Source organism: Macrobrachium nipponense, chromosome 39, assembly GCF_015104395.2.
Source record: "Macrobrachium nipponense isolate FS-2020 chromosome 39, ASM1510439v2, whole genome shotgun sequence".
Lineage (NCBI taxonomy): Eukaryota > Metazoa > Arthropoda > Malacostraca > Decapoda > Palaemonidae > Macrobrachium > Macrobrachium nipponense.
The window spans coordinates 18714657-18732371 of NC_061099.1; the positions used below are offsets into that span (position 1 = coordinate 18714657).

At 44.4% G+C, this 17715-nt stretch overlaps 1 protein-coding gene across 1 annotated transcript in view; it reads right to left on the minus strand.

Moving 5' to 3' along the window:
• The window catches only part of LOC135210171 (phosphatidylinositol 4,5-bisphosphate 3-kinase catalytic subunit delta isoform-like), a gene marked incomplete in the record, with an annotated part of 244592 nt that extends 227404 nt beyond the window's left edge, over positions 1-17188 (minus strand). The window contains 2 exon segments of the mRNA XM_064242999.1: positions 12039-12508; positions 17122-17188.
• Positions 17189-17715: the final 527 nt, after the last annotated feature.

The window sequence follows — 17715 nt, forward strand, 5'->3', positions numbered from 1 at the left end:
ACGAAGCGTCCAAATCAGCGTCCAAGTGAGCGTCCAACGAAGCGTCCAAAGAAGCGATGAGCGGACCGTCCCTCCTAGCGTCCCTCGAAGCGTCTCTACGATCGTCCCGCGAAGATACAGGAATAGACACTTGACGAGCGTCCCGATGAACGTCAACACAAGCATGACGAAGCGGAGCGGTGCGTTCCAAATTCCGTCCGTCAGAAACTAAAGCATCTTCATCAGAAACGTCGATGTCGGAACGCCGAGCGTCCTCACGTCGAGAAGAGAGGGCAGACTGAAGAAACCTCTCTCTCTCCTGACGTTTACTTCCACCTCTAGACGAACGCTGGGGAGAACGAAGTCTAGACGACGAAATACCATGAAACGGGGACGAAAGACGAGCAGGCGGAGAAGACTGTCTTGATCTCTTGATCGGAAGTCTATCATCCTTCTTACGGCCAGAAACCGTTTCCTTCTGCTTAAGTAAAGCATCCAGTTGTCGCTGCATAGCAAGGATTACCTCCGTCTGCGAAGGATCTATACGAGGAGAAGAGCCATGCCTGCGAGAAGGTGAGGGGCGAGGGGACGCCTTCTTCCTTCTCCCAGGAACAGCCTTAGCTCTAGAGCGACTGGGGCGCTCAAAGACGTCCTCATCGGAAGACGACTTAGTCTTCTTCAGGGGCGGAAAGGACACGCTTTCCGGAGAAGAATGCCAATCCGACAAAGCATGACGTGAAGCGTCCTGATCTTGAAACGTCCTCTTCAACGGTCGCGAATCCGAACGAGATTCCCACCCCTTGCGCGGGGAGGACGCGTCGGAAGACGAGAAACAATCCTTTAGGACACGTGCTCGAGCACGCTCCTTAGCAGCCTGGGAAGCGTCAACAGGTACTGCTGAAGGGACGTCAGATCGGTGGGGGATCCCCGTAACCCTCCTTCGGCCTTCGACATGCCCTCTCCCTGAGTCCTGGGAGTCCGGCAGAGGTCCCAGCCTAGAGGCGCTATAGGGCCGATCTGACGCCCCCTCCACTTCACTGGGGGCACTATCACTACACTTAGCACTTTCCCTGTTTTCAAGGGCTAGAACCTTAGATTCCAAAGTTTTCAAAGAATCTAAAATAAGCGAAAGGGCATTACCCTCCGCAGACACCACTTGAGGGCCCGAAGGCAACACTACGGGGTTAGGAGTCACAAAATCTAAAGAAGGGTTAGAAGGGGTTACATTATTACCCTGTCTACTACCCGATTTACTCCTGGAGGAAGACCTCCTGATCCTATCACGCTCTAATTTATTAACATAGGATTCATAAGTCTTCCATTGAGCATCATTCAAACTTTCACACTCCGTGCAGCGAAAATCATACCTACACACTTGCCCCCTACAACCTTTACACACTGTGTGAGGATCCACCAAAGCTTTTGGTAACCTCACCTTGCATTCGTCTTTCATACACACTCTGGCACTAGCCGAACTAGAACCTGACATATTTAAGGAAAAAAACCAAGCCAAAATCAAAAACAATCCAAAGTCACGTATGCCAAGCTATCGATCCAATAACAAATAACCAAAAACAAAGTCAAGAGGATACTCAAGCAAATAAAGTTTTCCAAAATCCTGAGGCGGAGGTGCTGTAAACTGATGTTTACAACACCGGCGACAGAAGAAATCTGATAGAAAATGGGAATGGTTCCTGATACCCGCCTCCCAGCGGCGGGAATGGGTACTAACCACCCTACTCCCACTACGTGTGTCGTAAGTTTTTAGAAATTCTGTCGGACTTCAGAGAATACAGCTATATATATATCTGACAGGTAAGTTTCATGAACAAAATAGAAGATTTCTTAACCTCTAACTCAGACATCTCGAAATCAAAGAAAAATCCAAATCAATATCCAAAAACAATCCACAAATGCGTATGCCAAGCCAACAAGATCAGGTACTTCACCGAAAGTCAGTCCAAATAAATCCACGGCAACGAGAATTGAATAAAGCTGTCAGGAGGTAACAACCACAGGTGTAGTCGTCACCGGCGACAGAAAAATTCTGACTGGAAAGGGAGATTGGTTCTTACAGCCGCCACCCCAGCGGCGGGTAAGGTAGATCACCTGACCTACCTGTCGCGTGTGCCGCGAGTTTGAATTCTGTCGTGACGTCAGAGACGTATAGCTAAGTATATATCCTTGAACACAGGTAAAGTTCATGTACAAAAGTAAAATGTATTTCTCCCTAATCATACAAACCTGAAGTCCTTTACTTAGGATAGATTGCAGCTCAGCTGAAGCTACTGGCTAATACATTCTTTTATATAACGAGGTAGTAAATACCTGCCCGGCGGTGGGGAAGCACTGCCTCCCACCAGTTCACCGAGTTGTCACTTTGATTACAGCCAGGACTTTGATGATGACCCCTGAATCAAGGGGGTGAGTGTTTGGCGGGACCATACAAGTAAAGTACTCCAGGTTTGTATGGTTAGGGAAAAATACATTTTACTTTAAAAAATGTCATTTGTTCCTACACCGTATACAAACCTTCCATCCTTTACTTAGGAGACTCATCCTAAGGTAGGGATGGAAGTCCGGAAGTCCTGTCTCGCTGGCTGAGAATGGAACCCGGGATGCCAGGACCCGGGCTTATAGCTCGGGGTCGTGGATCCTTCATCCAAGAGCCATGGTAAATGCGACCTGATGGCTGATGGCCTGGGTATCAATGGCATGAGCGTAGAACTCTCTCTGGCAACCAAAACCAGGCTATATAATTATAACGGGTTTGTTGGGTTGCAGCACACTCCCCCTCGGAAAGGAGTGTGGAGACTGACTTCTGTGTGTCTACAGAAAAACCACTAGTCGGACATGGAATGCTTACCAGTATTGAAATCAGTGCCGGAGAACGGGTTTCGATGCTGTGACCCCAAGTAAGGGGAAGAGGTGATAAGAAAATAAGTCAGTCATACTCTCACATTCACCCCCAGTCTGATACGGAACCTCGATCCTCGATTCGATACTTCCGACCTCTGAGGGCACGGAGGCAGCTAAACCACTTACTGAGCAGCTACCACAGGACCAAGGTCACTTGTGTCGAGGTAGCTATGGGTACAGTCTCTAAGGCAGAACCTGGTGAAGGTGGAAGGGCGAGACTATGTGCCAGCTTCCATCACCTGGGTAACAGAGAGGTTCTTCTTGAAGGCAAGAGATGTGCTCATTCCACGCACATCATGAGCCTTCACTCGACTGGTACCAGCAAGTGGAGAAGAAGGAGGGGAGAGGGTACAGCAAATCACCTCTCGAATCCAATGTGAAATGGTATTCCTCGTAACCCTCTTCTTTGACGGGCCTGTACTTACAAAGAGATGTTGTAAGGTGGGTCGAGTAGAGCTGGTCCATTGTAGATGGTGCCTCAGTGTTCTCAGAGGACAGAGAAGTAGCTCATCATCTGGGTCTTCAGTTACTGTGCTCAGGCTCATAACATGGAACGAAGAAAAACCAAGAATCAACTTGGGTCGGATTCTGGGTTTTCGCAACAAACTCAGGGGATGAAACTGAAGCAGGCATTGGTCCAGCGCTCAGTATGAGCAACAGTATAAGCTAGGCCATGAAGCTCACTGACTAGCTTGGAGGAAACAAGGGTGAGAAGAGAAACCGTTTTCAGAGTGAGATCCCTATCAGATGCCAGGGATAACGGTCCACATGGAGCTCTCTTCAAAGACCCGAGGATAGCAACGATGTCCCAGGGAGGAGGCTTTGCCAATACTGGAGTGCAACCCTGTTAAAAGCTTCATACGAGCATAAAGAGTTCCTCCGAGGAAGAGAGATTGATTCCCTTCAGTCTGAGGACTTGGCTCAAGGCCGAGAGATAGCCTTTTACCCCCGAGACCGAAAGGAACTTCCCTCTCCGGAGGTAGAGTAAGTTGGCAATCAAGGGATAGAGGCTCCAAGAGGAGAACAGCCTCTCCAATGATACCAACCACAAAAGATGGCCCACTTGGTCTGATAGACAGACATTGAGGACTCCCTGAGGTATCCTGACATTGCTGTCACAGCCTCTCGCAAAAAGCCTTTTGCTGTGAGGAGCAGCTGGATAACCTCCATGCGTGAAGATGTAAAATGCTCACAGTGTTGTGGAAGATCCTCATATGTGGTTGGCATAGGAGGTTGGTGAGTGGCGGAAGCACTCTCGGAGTCTCTACCAGCAGAAGTAGAAGGTCCAGGTACCATTCTACGTTAGGCCATTTCAGCGCTACTAGTGTCATGGACAGGGAAGATGTGGATAGCACTTGATTCAACACCTGCCTGATCAGGCAAAATGGCGGAAAAGCATAGACGTCTAGGCTGTCCCAGGGGTGCTGGAACGTGTCCTTGAACGCCACTACCAGATCTGGAACTGGAGAGCAGTAAATCGGTAACTTCTGATTTAGAGCGGTAGCGAACAGGTCTATAGTTGGGGAGCCTCACAAAGTCAAGACTTTGTTCGCTATCCGAGGAGCCAAAGACCATTCAGAGCCAACAATCTGTGTCCTCCTGCTCAGATTGTCTGCCATGATGTTCCGTTTGCCTAGAATGAACCGAGCTGTCAACGCTACCAAGTTAGGAGCTGCCCATTCATGAATCTGCACTGCTAGTTGGCACAGCTGCAGAGACACGGTACCACCTTGACGGTTCACGTATGCCAATACGGTGGTGTTGTCGTTCATCAGCGCCACCGAGTGACCTGTCAGAAGAGAGCTGAAGTGCTGGAGTGCCAGGAAGGCAGCTTGAAGTTCCAGCACGTTGATATGATCTCAACGTTCCTGGTCAGACCATAGGCCCGAAGCCAGGTGTTGCAGTAGGTGCGCGCCCCATCCTTCCTGGGATGCCTCCGTAAACAGGAGCAGATCGAGTGGACATGACTGGAGGGGAGCCCCTCAACAGGTTCGCATCGTCCAACCAACACTCGAGATAGGAGCGCATGTTCTCCTCCACTGGGACTAGTTCTTGAGGAGAATCGTGACTTTGCAACCAACAATTCTTCAAACCCCACTGAAAGGATCGTAGGTGCATCCGACTGTTTGGAATAAGGCGTTCCAGCAAGGCCAGATGTCCCAGCAACTGTTGCCACTGATGTGCTGGCAGCTGGGACTGTCAAAGGAAGGGCAGAGCGACACTTCGGAAGTGTTCCAGTCTTTCCGGTTTCGGAAAGGTTTTCCCTGCAACGGTGTCAAGGATCACACCGAGATACACCAGTTGTTGAGAGGGCTCTACAGAGGATTTCTTGCAGTTCACCATGATCCCCAGATCGTGACAAAACGCCAGAACCCTGTCTTGGTGGAGACAAAGCAGTTCCATCGAGGGCGCCAGTATCAGCCAATAGACTAGTAAAATAGGGTGAACACCCAAGTGAAGACTTGCGGAGCTGTGGAGAGACCAAAACATAGGACCTTGAATTGGAACACTGTCCACTACAACATGACGAAGATACTTCCTGGACAACGGATGGATTGGGATCTGGAAGTATGCGTCTTTTAGGTTGATCCTCACCATGTAATCCAGAGGACGAATGGCCTGTCTGACCGTGCTTGGGGGTCTCCATCCTGAACGGGGTTTGCTGAACGAAATCATTCAGGGCTGAGAGGTCGATGACCGGTCTCCAGCCTCCAGACGCCTTCTGTACAAGAAAGAGTCGACTGAAGAGGCCTAGAGACTTGTTGAGGTCCTCCTCGAGAGCATCCTTCCCCAGCATGTCCTGGACTTCCGCCTGAAGGGCAAGATTCTTTGTCGATCCCTGACGATAGGATGATGATGTCTTTGGGAGAATCAAAGGTGGGGGGAGAGTTGATGAACGGGATGCAATACCCATGTTGGAGGACAGTCAGTGTCTAATCCTCCGCCTTGTGGTACTGCAACCTCGTCCATCTGGCTTGCAGGCATCCCCCCACAGGTGGCAGAGTGGGGGGAGTGCCCTCTTCACTGGTCGCGGCGGACTCTCTTCCTCTTGCTGCATTTGCCTCACCCTCGACCACCCCTGGTTGAAAAGGGCTGCTGACCTCTTGGCCACTGAGTAGTGGAGGCAGTGGGAAAGGGATCAGCCCTGGCAGGAGGGTGAGAAACCCTCCTAGATGGAGAGCCAGGGCAACGTCGAGCAGAAACAGCAGGAGGTTGGGGCCGATGGAAGGATGCTGCGCGGTGCAGCAAAGAATCCTGGCTCGCTCTCCTGAAGTTTCTGATCACCTCATTTACATCCAAAGATGGAGAGAGGGTGGATCCCTGAAGCGAGGCATTCCTCAGGTCAGTCACATCCTGAGGGTCCACAGCTCGATCAAGCCTTGATGAGACAGCGTCCCTGCGCTTCAGCACCAGGTTGGTCCAGAGGTTGGCAAGCTTGTGAACTAGGAACTCCATAGCCTTACCTACATGGAGCTGACAGGCCATGTCCGCTTGCTTGTTAGGCTGCTGCGGAGTCTCAGAGGTGGCAAGAAAGCCGACCATGCCGCCCCAAAAGTCCAACCATGAAGCTGCTTGCAACGCTGTCATCGTGGTTTGTTCAAGCTGCGACTGGGGGATTGCTGTAAGAGGGTGAAGGCTCAGCCTCTTGGGCCATATAGTACTTCCTCTGCTACTAGAAAGCAGAAGGGAGTAGCTTAGAGGACAGGTGAGGAAGACCTGACGCTCCCGCCCTGCCTACCAGCAGAGCCAGTGGGCTGGGAGGACTCCGTGAGGAGAACCGCTGGACCAAGAATGGTAGCAACAGTCCCGAGCGTCAGGAGAACTGCTGCCAGTCATGCAAGCCATCCGGTCCCAGTGGGAGCGAAGGTCGGGTGACCGGTAGTGTCCACTGACGTGGTGAGAGCGCGCTGCATCCTCTCGACGCATCATGGTACCTGATCCAGCCGTGGCTGGGCCTGGTGACTGGGGGGACCTCTTCCTGGCCTCAGCACGCGATCGGTCTGATGGGACTGTCACGTCAACCCTGAGAACTGGGGGATTGCTGTAAGAGCAATCGCCAGCCTGGCGAGAGTCACCTGAGCGACTACCACCAGTCTTCCGCTCTGAGCCTGGGTCATGGCGGCGAGCAGGCTCAGCAGTCTGGACCCTGGCTGCAAGGTCACTAGCAGGTGACCATACACTCGGTGACGCTCGCGAGCTAGCGGCCAAGACGGTTCCTGGTGCAGAGGTGGAACCTCTGGAACCAGGAGAAGAGGTAGCTGGTGCCCCCACGGTCCCCGTCTTCTTCTTCCCTGGGGAAGGAGAGACAGGCCCCATTCCCGAAGGAACAGGAGGACCAGTGGAAGACCCAACTGTCCCACCGGAGTGGGACAGACCCTTATTAGTCTTTACGCGAGACTTCTGGGGGGGGTTGTCCACCTTCTTCTTCCCGGCTGTGGGGTCTTGGAAGTCGAAGGGGAAGAGGCGGCAGCAGATGACGACAAAGAAGACAACGAAGAAGACAACGACACCTTCCTCTTCTTCTTGGACCTATTCTTCGTCAGCTTCCTCAGGACCACCATCAGATCCTCAATCCAGGACGGAGCTGGGGCAGTTGCGGTAGCAACATGGCCCAGCTGCACCTGTCCGGAGGGACCTGCGGCGGGAGCAGCAACACCACGGGCAGGAACGGAGACAGCAGGAGGTACTGGAACTGGTGGGTGGTCGAGCGGGGAGCTCTTCGGGCACTCGAAGTCAGGGGCTGGGGCGAGGACAGCAAACCCAGGCATAGGGACCATCTCCTCCCGTGGCACGAACGTCATTGGGGCCTGCACAGTGGCTGATGGAGTCACAGACGTTACGTGCTGCGTATACACCAGGTGCGGCACCGCAGCATACCCTGGTGTAGAGATGGTCATCGTCGTTAGAGTCACCGGGCCATGGGTCACAGGGGCAGCCAGGTGTTGCAACAGCCCCTGAATGCTGGGAGTGCCCACAAGGCTCTGCGAACACCAGACCTGCTGGAGGTCTCCACACGCATCGGCAGTCACACCTGAGGAGGCAACAGTCGGGTTAGTTGGGGGGTTCCCACTCGGCTGGGGGGGGGGGGGGGGTGTCCCACCCCAAGCGGACGGACAACCCCTAGTACAATTCCAGATCGGGGTGCGCGTCCCTTCCTCTGCGCTCGACAGGTCGAATGAAGAGGCAGAATGTGATACGTACCCCGCAGGAGAAAGAGCCACATGAGGGAGCTAACTAGGAGGGAGGAACAAGGAAGACGTTTCAGTAACCAGAGGTGTTGAAGGAGAGCTTTCCGACGACCCCTTGGCTGGTTTACACACCTTCTTCCTCCTCTCATAGCACTCCCATAGCTCTTCCGACCACAACAAACAAATATCACAAGGCTCGGCCCAAGAGCACTCACGCCCTCAGCACCGAGCACACAATAAATGGGGGTCCACTTCATCAGAGGACCTAAAGGCCCCACACTTACAGCCCTCCACACCAGGGCATACTCTCCGGTTGGTTGGGGGGTGGGGGTGGGGGGGTCTCTCACTTTCATGGGCTTGCATGGCTATGGACTCGATGCAAACCACAAAGCCATAAACACAACAACAAAAAATCAGTAAGTACTTACGTGGATGCACACTACAAGTACTACAGCAATAAGAAAAAGTTCAAAAACAAGGACAGCTTCGTAATCGAAAGCCAGAAAGTTTCACGACGATGGAGGGCAAGAGAGGTGAACAACATGTCTTCATCCGACAGCGACCGAAAGCAAAGTGGAATGTTTACCTCCAGTCTTGCGGGACTCCCGACCATCGGACAAGCAGTTACTACCGAACTACCTTGTTAGAAAGCTTACGACCGGTCCAGCTGACGCTGTAAGTAATTCCCTATGTAAAGGACCGAGGGTCTGTATTTCGTGTCGGAACAAACTAAAGTTTTTATATAGTAGAATATATGTATGAATATGTGTATGTTTGCAAGTATGTACGTATACACAGTATAGTACATATATCCAAATGTCTAAATCTAGGTAGCCAGCAATTATGTTTGTTTTGCTTCATCGCACGCCTGGCACTGCATACCACCTTCCTGAGCACTTCAATACTGTTTGTTTTGCTCCAAACCCTTCAAACTGAAATTACTGAATGATAATTAGTCTAGAACTGAAAAGAGAAAGGTTGATAGTATGTGTATACCACCTTCATGTGCCCGGTACTATACAATAGTCTTGAATGGTGGTACTCCGTGTACCCCAAAAAAAATTCAGTAAAGAAGGGGTTAGGCTACCCGTTTGACTCCTCAAAGGTTTTGGGGAGTATGTGAGGGACCTTGGCCTAGGAGACGAACAGCCACTTCACTAGCACTGGGCGTTACAGAGCACTCTAACTCACTTTTCTTGTCCAATAGAACCTCCACTGAAGATGCTACCTGGGCAATTGATTCTACTACTCAATCAAATCTCTCATCTATTTTGCACTCAAGGCTGCCCATGGTGTTGGGTTGGGAAACTAGAGAATTGGGTAAAGGAGGGAATGGATCATTTAAAGGTGTCACAGGGTTCAAAGAAATTACAAGAACATCAGAATCTGATTTAGCCATAGACGATTCCTGACTAGCTAAGAGTTTGCTGTTCTCCACCCAAGCAATTGCCTTCCTTTTCTTGTCCCTGGCCAATTGCTTTAAGTGATAGTCTAAAGTCTTCTATTTTCTAACATCACAATTGGCACACTCTTGGCATCTCAGATGAACAGAGCATGACTGCCCCCTACATGCAACACACTTCATATGTGAATCATATAATTCATTAGTTATGCAAGTATTGCAGCCTGTGCTGCAATACCTCAAACTAGATACACTAGAGTCAGACACTTTGAATAGTCAAAATCGGAAAAAACAAGTCATAATCAAATAATAAGGTCTCAAAAAATACCTATCACTAACTAAATACTATGCCGAAAGGCAAACAATAAAGCAATACTTTACCAATTGTTGTGATAGACAACAACCAGAAAAGTAAGAGTTCCAAAAATCAAGCTGCCAACCACTGAACTTCAACTTCAACCACCATCACATGATCAGAGCTCTCCACCCCCCCTCTCAATGGACATAAGGGCATAAACAAATTGAAGCTCTTTGCTAAGCTGTAATTCTCTTTCCCCCAAAAAGTGGGCGAGGCAAGTCATCTACCCCAAAACATTCTAGCAAGACCGACAAATTTCAACATTTTAACTGTCGAACGAGTAAAACTAATAGCTATGTAATTACTGGGTAAGTTAATTACTGGTACTAGGTAAGTTGCTTATATAAAAGTTCTTTATAAGACTGTTACTTGGAGTACTGATCACACTGATGGGCTCATGTATACTGATGCAATTTGTATTAAATACATGGTGAGATAAGACTAAAAAATGGGAAAATAACTTTACAGTATAATGGTATAGAAAGGAAAAGGGAATATAGTGCAGTTGAAATTACAGTTGAATAAAAGAAAATTAAGTGAGAATGATAGGAAAATAACAAAAAGGGCACTGGAGGATAGGTAAAGGATCTGTCATTATAATGAACCAACAGCAGGAAAAGTACCATGCAAAGGGGAAGTTTTGTTTGTTTGTTTGTATGTTGTTTTTATACTGCATGGAACCAGTGGTTATTCAGCAACGGGACCAACAGCTTTATGTGACTTCCAAACCATGTCAAGAGTGAACTTCTATCACCAGAAATACACATCTCTAACCCCTCAGTGGATGCAAAGGGAGGGAGAACTATGTCAAATATTTGTGGATCCTGAAAAGGAATTTAAGGGAGTACTGAAACAAATAAACAAATGAGCATTATAATGGAAGACTTTACCCAAAATACTCATTTGTCCAGTATGTGGCTTAGTACTAGATCTAGAGTAAAAACAGTGACAGGTGTACTGTATATATAAGAATAATTTATGATAAATTTTGGTGCCCTCAAAGCATCATTGCAGAGCCCTACAATATTTAGCATAGTAAGAGGAGACTGCAAATGAGTGCAACAACATGCTCATATATGCATATGATCTAGTTTTAAGTGGAGAATCTCAGGAAGGGAAGGACTGAAATCCAATGCAAGCAAAATAAACTTACGGTGACTACATAGGACACAAATTAAAATGTACAATTCAGAAAGTGGCCAAGTGGTCGTTGTGATACAGGTTTGGAGGTGAATTTAGTACTGTGCACTGAATGTGATATAGTGTTAGAAGTGGTGCTCAAAATTGCAAGTATACCTGGAGCAAAATATAGTCAATGCCAGAGATGCATTATAAGAGAAAATTGGGGAGAGATGGGAACTGAAAGCTGTTGTAGATGGGAAGGTTTCAGCCGATGCAATGCATTACTGTGACCTTGGAGACACTCGACTGTGAACCAGGAGCTACAAGGGCAGCAGTAGTAGCAGCATGGATGAAACGAAAAGAAATACCTAAACTACTAGTAAATGACAATGTCCCAATGGTAAAAATACCAAAGATTTAAAACAAGTAGCATATAAGGCCTGTACTTCTCTATACAGTTGTCATATGGGTACTGAAAAGGAAAATGGGGAAAATTTTGAAAAGGTGTCACCATACAGAGATCTCAGATAGCACTGGTTTGGACATGTGATTTAAAGGGATGAAGAACAGTTGGTCGAGAAAACATGATATGTTAGTATCAAGATGAAATAATTGAAAACTGGATATATATATAAAGGTCTAGAACTGATTGTTCAAAGTGAGAGAGTACAGGACAAAATAGAAAGGTGGAAACTCACTCCAGATTCAACCCCATACAAGGAAAACCTGGGATAAAAATTTTTGTAATGATGGTGATGATTTTGATGATAATGATAATCCAATCATATGAGTTCCAATGATCTTCATTTGCACAAGCGTAACAGATATATATTACTCTAACAAACAGCAGTTACACATTACTAAACTAAATTGAAAAGTTACAACTCAAGCTTGCACTCAAGCTTAGCCCTATTCATATTAGGCTATGCAGGTAATGTAATAGGTATGAAGCAGATGAGAAAATAGCATTACCTATACTACCTAACTGATAGACATGGGACAAAAAACAATGCACTAATGTTCAATAATTTTACAACTGCAAATCATTTGACCATTAGCCTTCACTTACCTTGTTCCCAAGAGGTATTGGTGGCAATGCTTTGCCCGTATCGATCAATTTTGACGACGGGTTAAACTTACAAATTAAAATAGTCTAAGCCTTCTCTTCAAGGCTTATAATCAGTTTTTACAGCCCAGTGGGTCAAATGCTCTTTAAAAATTTTCATGTTTGCCATCACTCAAGCTTACAAAAGACTAAGAGTAAAAATTCACTGGCACAAATTGTCTCATTCATAGCCATCATAGAACACTTATTTTATCACGTATTTCTTCTATAGTTTCTGTTTGTTTTATTAAGAAGTCTTGAACATTCCAGTTGTTCATAACAAGATGAGACTGCTTCTTCCATTTTTATAACTCCCATTACGATGAGGCTTCTCTACATTTTCAGGTTTTCTGTTCTTTAAATTTTTCAACTTTCTACACACTTCAGAACTCCAATTCTTTTCTACCATTAAGTAGTTTATAAGACTTCTCAATCTGAAAACACAAATGAAGAGCACTCATGAAAAGGTAATTCAGCCCCTTCAGAATGAATGACCGAATTGCGACCCTTTCACTAAAAATAAGACCACTTTTTTCACTTTATATTTATTTGGTGAAACAACAATACATTACATCTTTAAGCATATATACCATTCAAAAGACTGAAGATTCGTCAACAAAATGAGATATATGAAACCATCATACGAACTAAAATGAATATGTGAAGTCTTCGTAAAACATGTTTTTAAATCCAATATGGCATCTTCAAATCTGTACCAATTTGACACTCCAATGGCTGCCAAGTCCTTCCTGGCACTCATTTGAACAATATTTGAGTAGTATACTATACCACATAACATTTATTTATAGGTACTACTCAAAATTTAAGTTGTAATCAGCACGATAAAACAACATTTTGTTGCCTATACTAGTGAAAGTATGAGAAGTCTTATTCCCGGGGTCATGTTTTGAGCTGAAATGCATGGTTACTGTGTAATCAGTGGTTTTATCCTTATTGCCATCACAATTGAAACTTCACTGTCATTTTTTTATTGTAATTATACACATTTTGTTCTTAATTCACTCCAAATTCCACTTGAAATTGTGAAAACAACAGTTAATTTTGTTATTTTAAGCCTAGCAGTTTTGACTAATATGATTTTCTCTCAATTCTATCTACCGTTGTGTTTGATGGCATAACTTTACAAGAGTTTTATCATTGTTGCCGATGCACAGTAATAGTCATTAGCAGCTTGAACAGCTTTCTCAGCTTCAGATACAACTTGGTTTAAATTTAACAGCATATTTCCTAGCTGATCTTTGATCTATAGCAAATAAAGTTATTACATAAAAATATATCAGTCCTATTCTACTTAACGTCATTTATAACATAACTACGGTAACTGTTTACTATCGTACATTGGTTGAAATACAAACCAGATGGATGTTGCTGTTATCCAATTCGGTTGTACTTGGCAAAAAAGTTATTTCTCACTCGGTTGTTCATGGCTGTACACAATTATGCAACGAGTATAACATTAAAACAATTTGTTCATAAAATCTCATTTGCTGTTTTTAAACTTATTTAATTTAACTAGATGGAATAAAGTTAGGCTATTGTAATTTGGTCTATCTCGCTCCCTGATTGTAGGCTGCTGCCTGCACCCGTTGCGAGTGAAATTTATAGATACGTATTTTCAAAACATTGTCGGATCAGTATTAATTGCTAACCCATCGTAAAATCGGAGTAGTATTGTATGACCAATTATCGTAACTTGAACACTACCTGTAGCCTATATATATTAGTGTCCCTAGATTTATACCTATTGTGCATCTACCAAAATGGATTCATTTAACCACCTTTCTGCAATAGCATTATGCCAGGCCTAAGCTAGCCTCGACCTTGTAGCCTACTAAACTACTACCTAGCTAGTACCTAGGGTATCCCAGCATCCTCACACCCCTGCCGTACGTTACTAGGTAGGTAGGTAACTATAGGTACCTAGGTAGGGTATACAATCACGGACGATCCACCATCATCACGCTGGCCGGGTCTTATTCACTCAATATTTAATTGGTGAAACAAGAATACAATTACAACTCTAGCATACCATTCAAAAGATTGAAGTTTCATCAACATAATGTGATATATGAAAGCCCCATACGAACTAGGTAAAATAAGCATGTGACGCTCTTCGTAGAATATGTTTTCAAGGCAGTTTTGAAATCCAATATGGCAGCTATCGTCAGGCTGGCCGGTCTAATCATGTACTATCCACCATCTTTCCCGGCCTTCCCAGCACTCATTTGAACAATGTTAGCATATATATATATGTAACGTTTATTGATCTTTCTCAAGATTGCAGTTGTAATCAGCACAATAAAACAACATTTTGTTGCCTATATTAGTGAAAGTATGAAACTTGTTATTCCCGGGGTCATGGTTTGAACTGAATTCATTTTTACCTCGTAATCGGTGGTTTTATCCTTACTGCCATCACAACTGCAACTGTGGTTTTATCCTTACTACCATCACAACTGAAACTCCACAGTGTTTATTTGATTGTATTATACACATTATTGGTCTTAATCCACTCCAAGTTGCACTTGAACCACGTTGCTGTTCCTGGCTCGTAAGCGTTCACTCCATAAACACAGTTACGAGCAGCAGACGACAACACTGTTTAAGAGATGCAAAGCTTTATTCCCTTAATTGTTTACTTTACTCATTATTTAGTTTAACATTACTTTATTACTTCAAAATGTTTAAGTAATTCATGTCTATTATCCCTTTTTTGCAACCAAATTACCCCAAAAAATTACAATATTCCTAAAGTAGATACAATCCAATGTTTCTAACCTTGTCGTACATCTGGCTGCCGAAAACCATAGCGGAGCAGACGACGATTAGTGGATTATAATTTTTTTTTTTTGCTAGCACTTTTCATTGATTTAAGTCTATATTAGTATTTTGATTTTTTTAAATAACTGTATGCCAGAAGTAAATGTAACCTTTAATGTTCGCATGCTAAGAATGGCAAAATCATCGCTTCACACATACGCCGATGCATTATCATAAACTGTTTCCATGAATTCTAGTTGTCATAGTAATGCAATAATGATAAAATTGCTTTAATGTTTATGTATATATACTTCCAATTCATAGGCTAATTTCACCAATTTCCACGTTTTGTGTAAGTCTTATACCCAGTTTGGAGGGTGAACACATACCAATTGGCAACAGAGAGAGAGAGAAGGGAAGGTGAAGGAAGGAAGGAGGACAGGGGTGGCAGTGGAGGTGGGGGGAGAGGGTAGGTGGAGCTTTTTACTGCTGTGTTCGTATCCATTTCTGAATAATGGAGTTTTTGTCTCTTGGTACAAGGACAAGTGTCGTTATTCTTTACAATTAGTGATTCACGATACCCTTATAAATTACGGCACTGGGTGTAATACCCTATAGCAAAATCTCATTCTGATACGAGTGTTCGTTACAGAAATATTGCCAAAAAACGTGCTTACACTGTCTCTGAAACCCATAGTGGGTATGCTGCTTAGTTGTCAATCAAGTTTTTGGTAATCAAGTATTTTTTACAAACTAGCTATTGTATAGATTTGAATTTTTCTCAATCAAAACATATGCCCCTCAATGCTAACTTTCCTCTTTTAACGACTTTCTGGTCATTGCAAATTCGGCCCCATTAATTTCTTATGGTGCGAAAACAGACTGAGGCCCAGCGACCAAAAGCGAATGCGTCACACTACAGCGGTAATCCGGCAGGAAATCATCTTCATATATCCAAAAAGTAAATAATAAAGATATATATGCGCATTAAGATTATAACAATTACATGAATAGCTGATAACAATCTGCATGAATAACTGGTCAACTGTTCTGCAAGAAAGTTGAGTAAAGCAATTATTTACAATAGGTACAAAAGTCAAAATGTCGTGACGTCATAATACAGGATTTAAAAGAACGTTCTAGGTAATTCCAAAAAATAATTACTTAAATTTGAGTCAGAACCGAGTTACTGTTTCAATAACGTATATTTTCAAATTAATCATCATAAATATGTAAAATATTGATGTTTTACGATTTATTTAAATAATTATCTAGTGCACGCTTCATCGTCTTCTACCAAAACAGTAGTTCCCTTGAAAACGTTGTGGTTAGGGACTGTCTTCCGATTGTTGTGATGAAAGTGCCCCAGCGTCTATGGGTACAAGTGGTGTGCAGATTTATCACAGGAAATGGGAAGTTTGTTGACACAAGCGACTCCGCAAACATCGAGTGGCGTCAATCTTCTAAGTTATTTAATCGTAAGTAAATATTTCGAAAGTGTTTTGGTGAAGTTTGCACTGCGTTAGCCACCCTTTTCACTACCCTCTGTTTAAAGCTTTAAATTTGGCCTTAATTTCTAACTTTGGAGAAAATACTTACTTCGAAAGGAGAGTAGAGGTCTTTAGCTGCATCTCTCACCAACAACAAGTTGCAACTGATAACTATCTCCAGTGTCAAGACGCGTTATATAAGTACTTTTTCGGAGGGTGTCCAGCCGTGACCGTCAGTGTGTTGGGCCAGTCTATGCGGTTGTTTACCCTAATACCTAACCACTCATGGCATGCTAGGCTATTTTACAATGAAACCTGGGCTAAATAGACACAAAATTCATTCCTTGAAGTACACCATTACAAGTCCCACATTAAAAGTACAATAGGCAGGTAGCTAGTAGTAGGTATTGACTTTCGTTTGATTAAATGTAGACTTTAGGTAGGCTAGGTACCTAGGTAGGGGGCATCAGTTCACACGATCATTTCCATCAGATGCAACGAGTTCAGCGACTATAATACCACAAGCAACGGCATTTTCCGTCATCGACGAAATAGACATGAGTGACATTGAGGGTCTGAATACTGACACTGACTTGACATAGGCTAACCTCCCCTAAGCTGGAAAGGATTGGCCAAAAGAGTCCAGGTTAGCGTACGTGCACTTTCTTATTTACTTCACTTCCCTTCTCTTATCACTGATGGAATATGAGACGGCACTAGCGAAAATGACGTGAAAATGTGGTCATTTTTCACATGACGACGCTAACTACGTTTACCATTCGAAAACAGAAAAACAGCAAAAAAAAGAATAACAACAATTAATGGCAGGGGATAACGTTAACTATTGTAAGCAAACTGATATTCTTCTTCTTGCGTTGGTAGGAAACCTGGGCAGCACATCCTTCTCATATCAGTTTCTTTCTGAATTTTGAAATGTAATAACAATGACCGTCAGAAGTATATCCTGAGTGCTATATGTGTGCAGTTAGGATAAACGGTGTTAAAAAAATGTGTCATCCAAGCCTATTAATGATATTTTGCTTGTTTTTCAAGCTGAATGTCTTCTTAGCTACTTGATGACAGTTAATTACCCACTTAATTTCACAAAATATTAAGCGATCTGAAGGACTAACCCTTCATTTTCAGGGGCACATAAGTGAGAGAAATGTAGAAAATATCCATTAAAAGAATCATCTCTATTCCCCTATATACCTAGTAAGTCGTTATTGGTCCTGATTTATAAGTCTTTTTGTAATTAAACATATAAATATTTCTGTCACATTTACCAAGCTTTAGATTATCCTTATATTTCTTATTGTCGTATGATTATCTAGATATACTAACACTACTACACACTAATGAAAGGACAA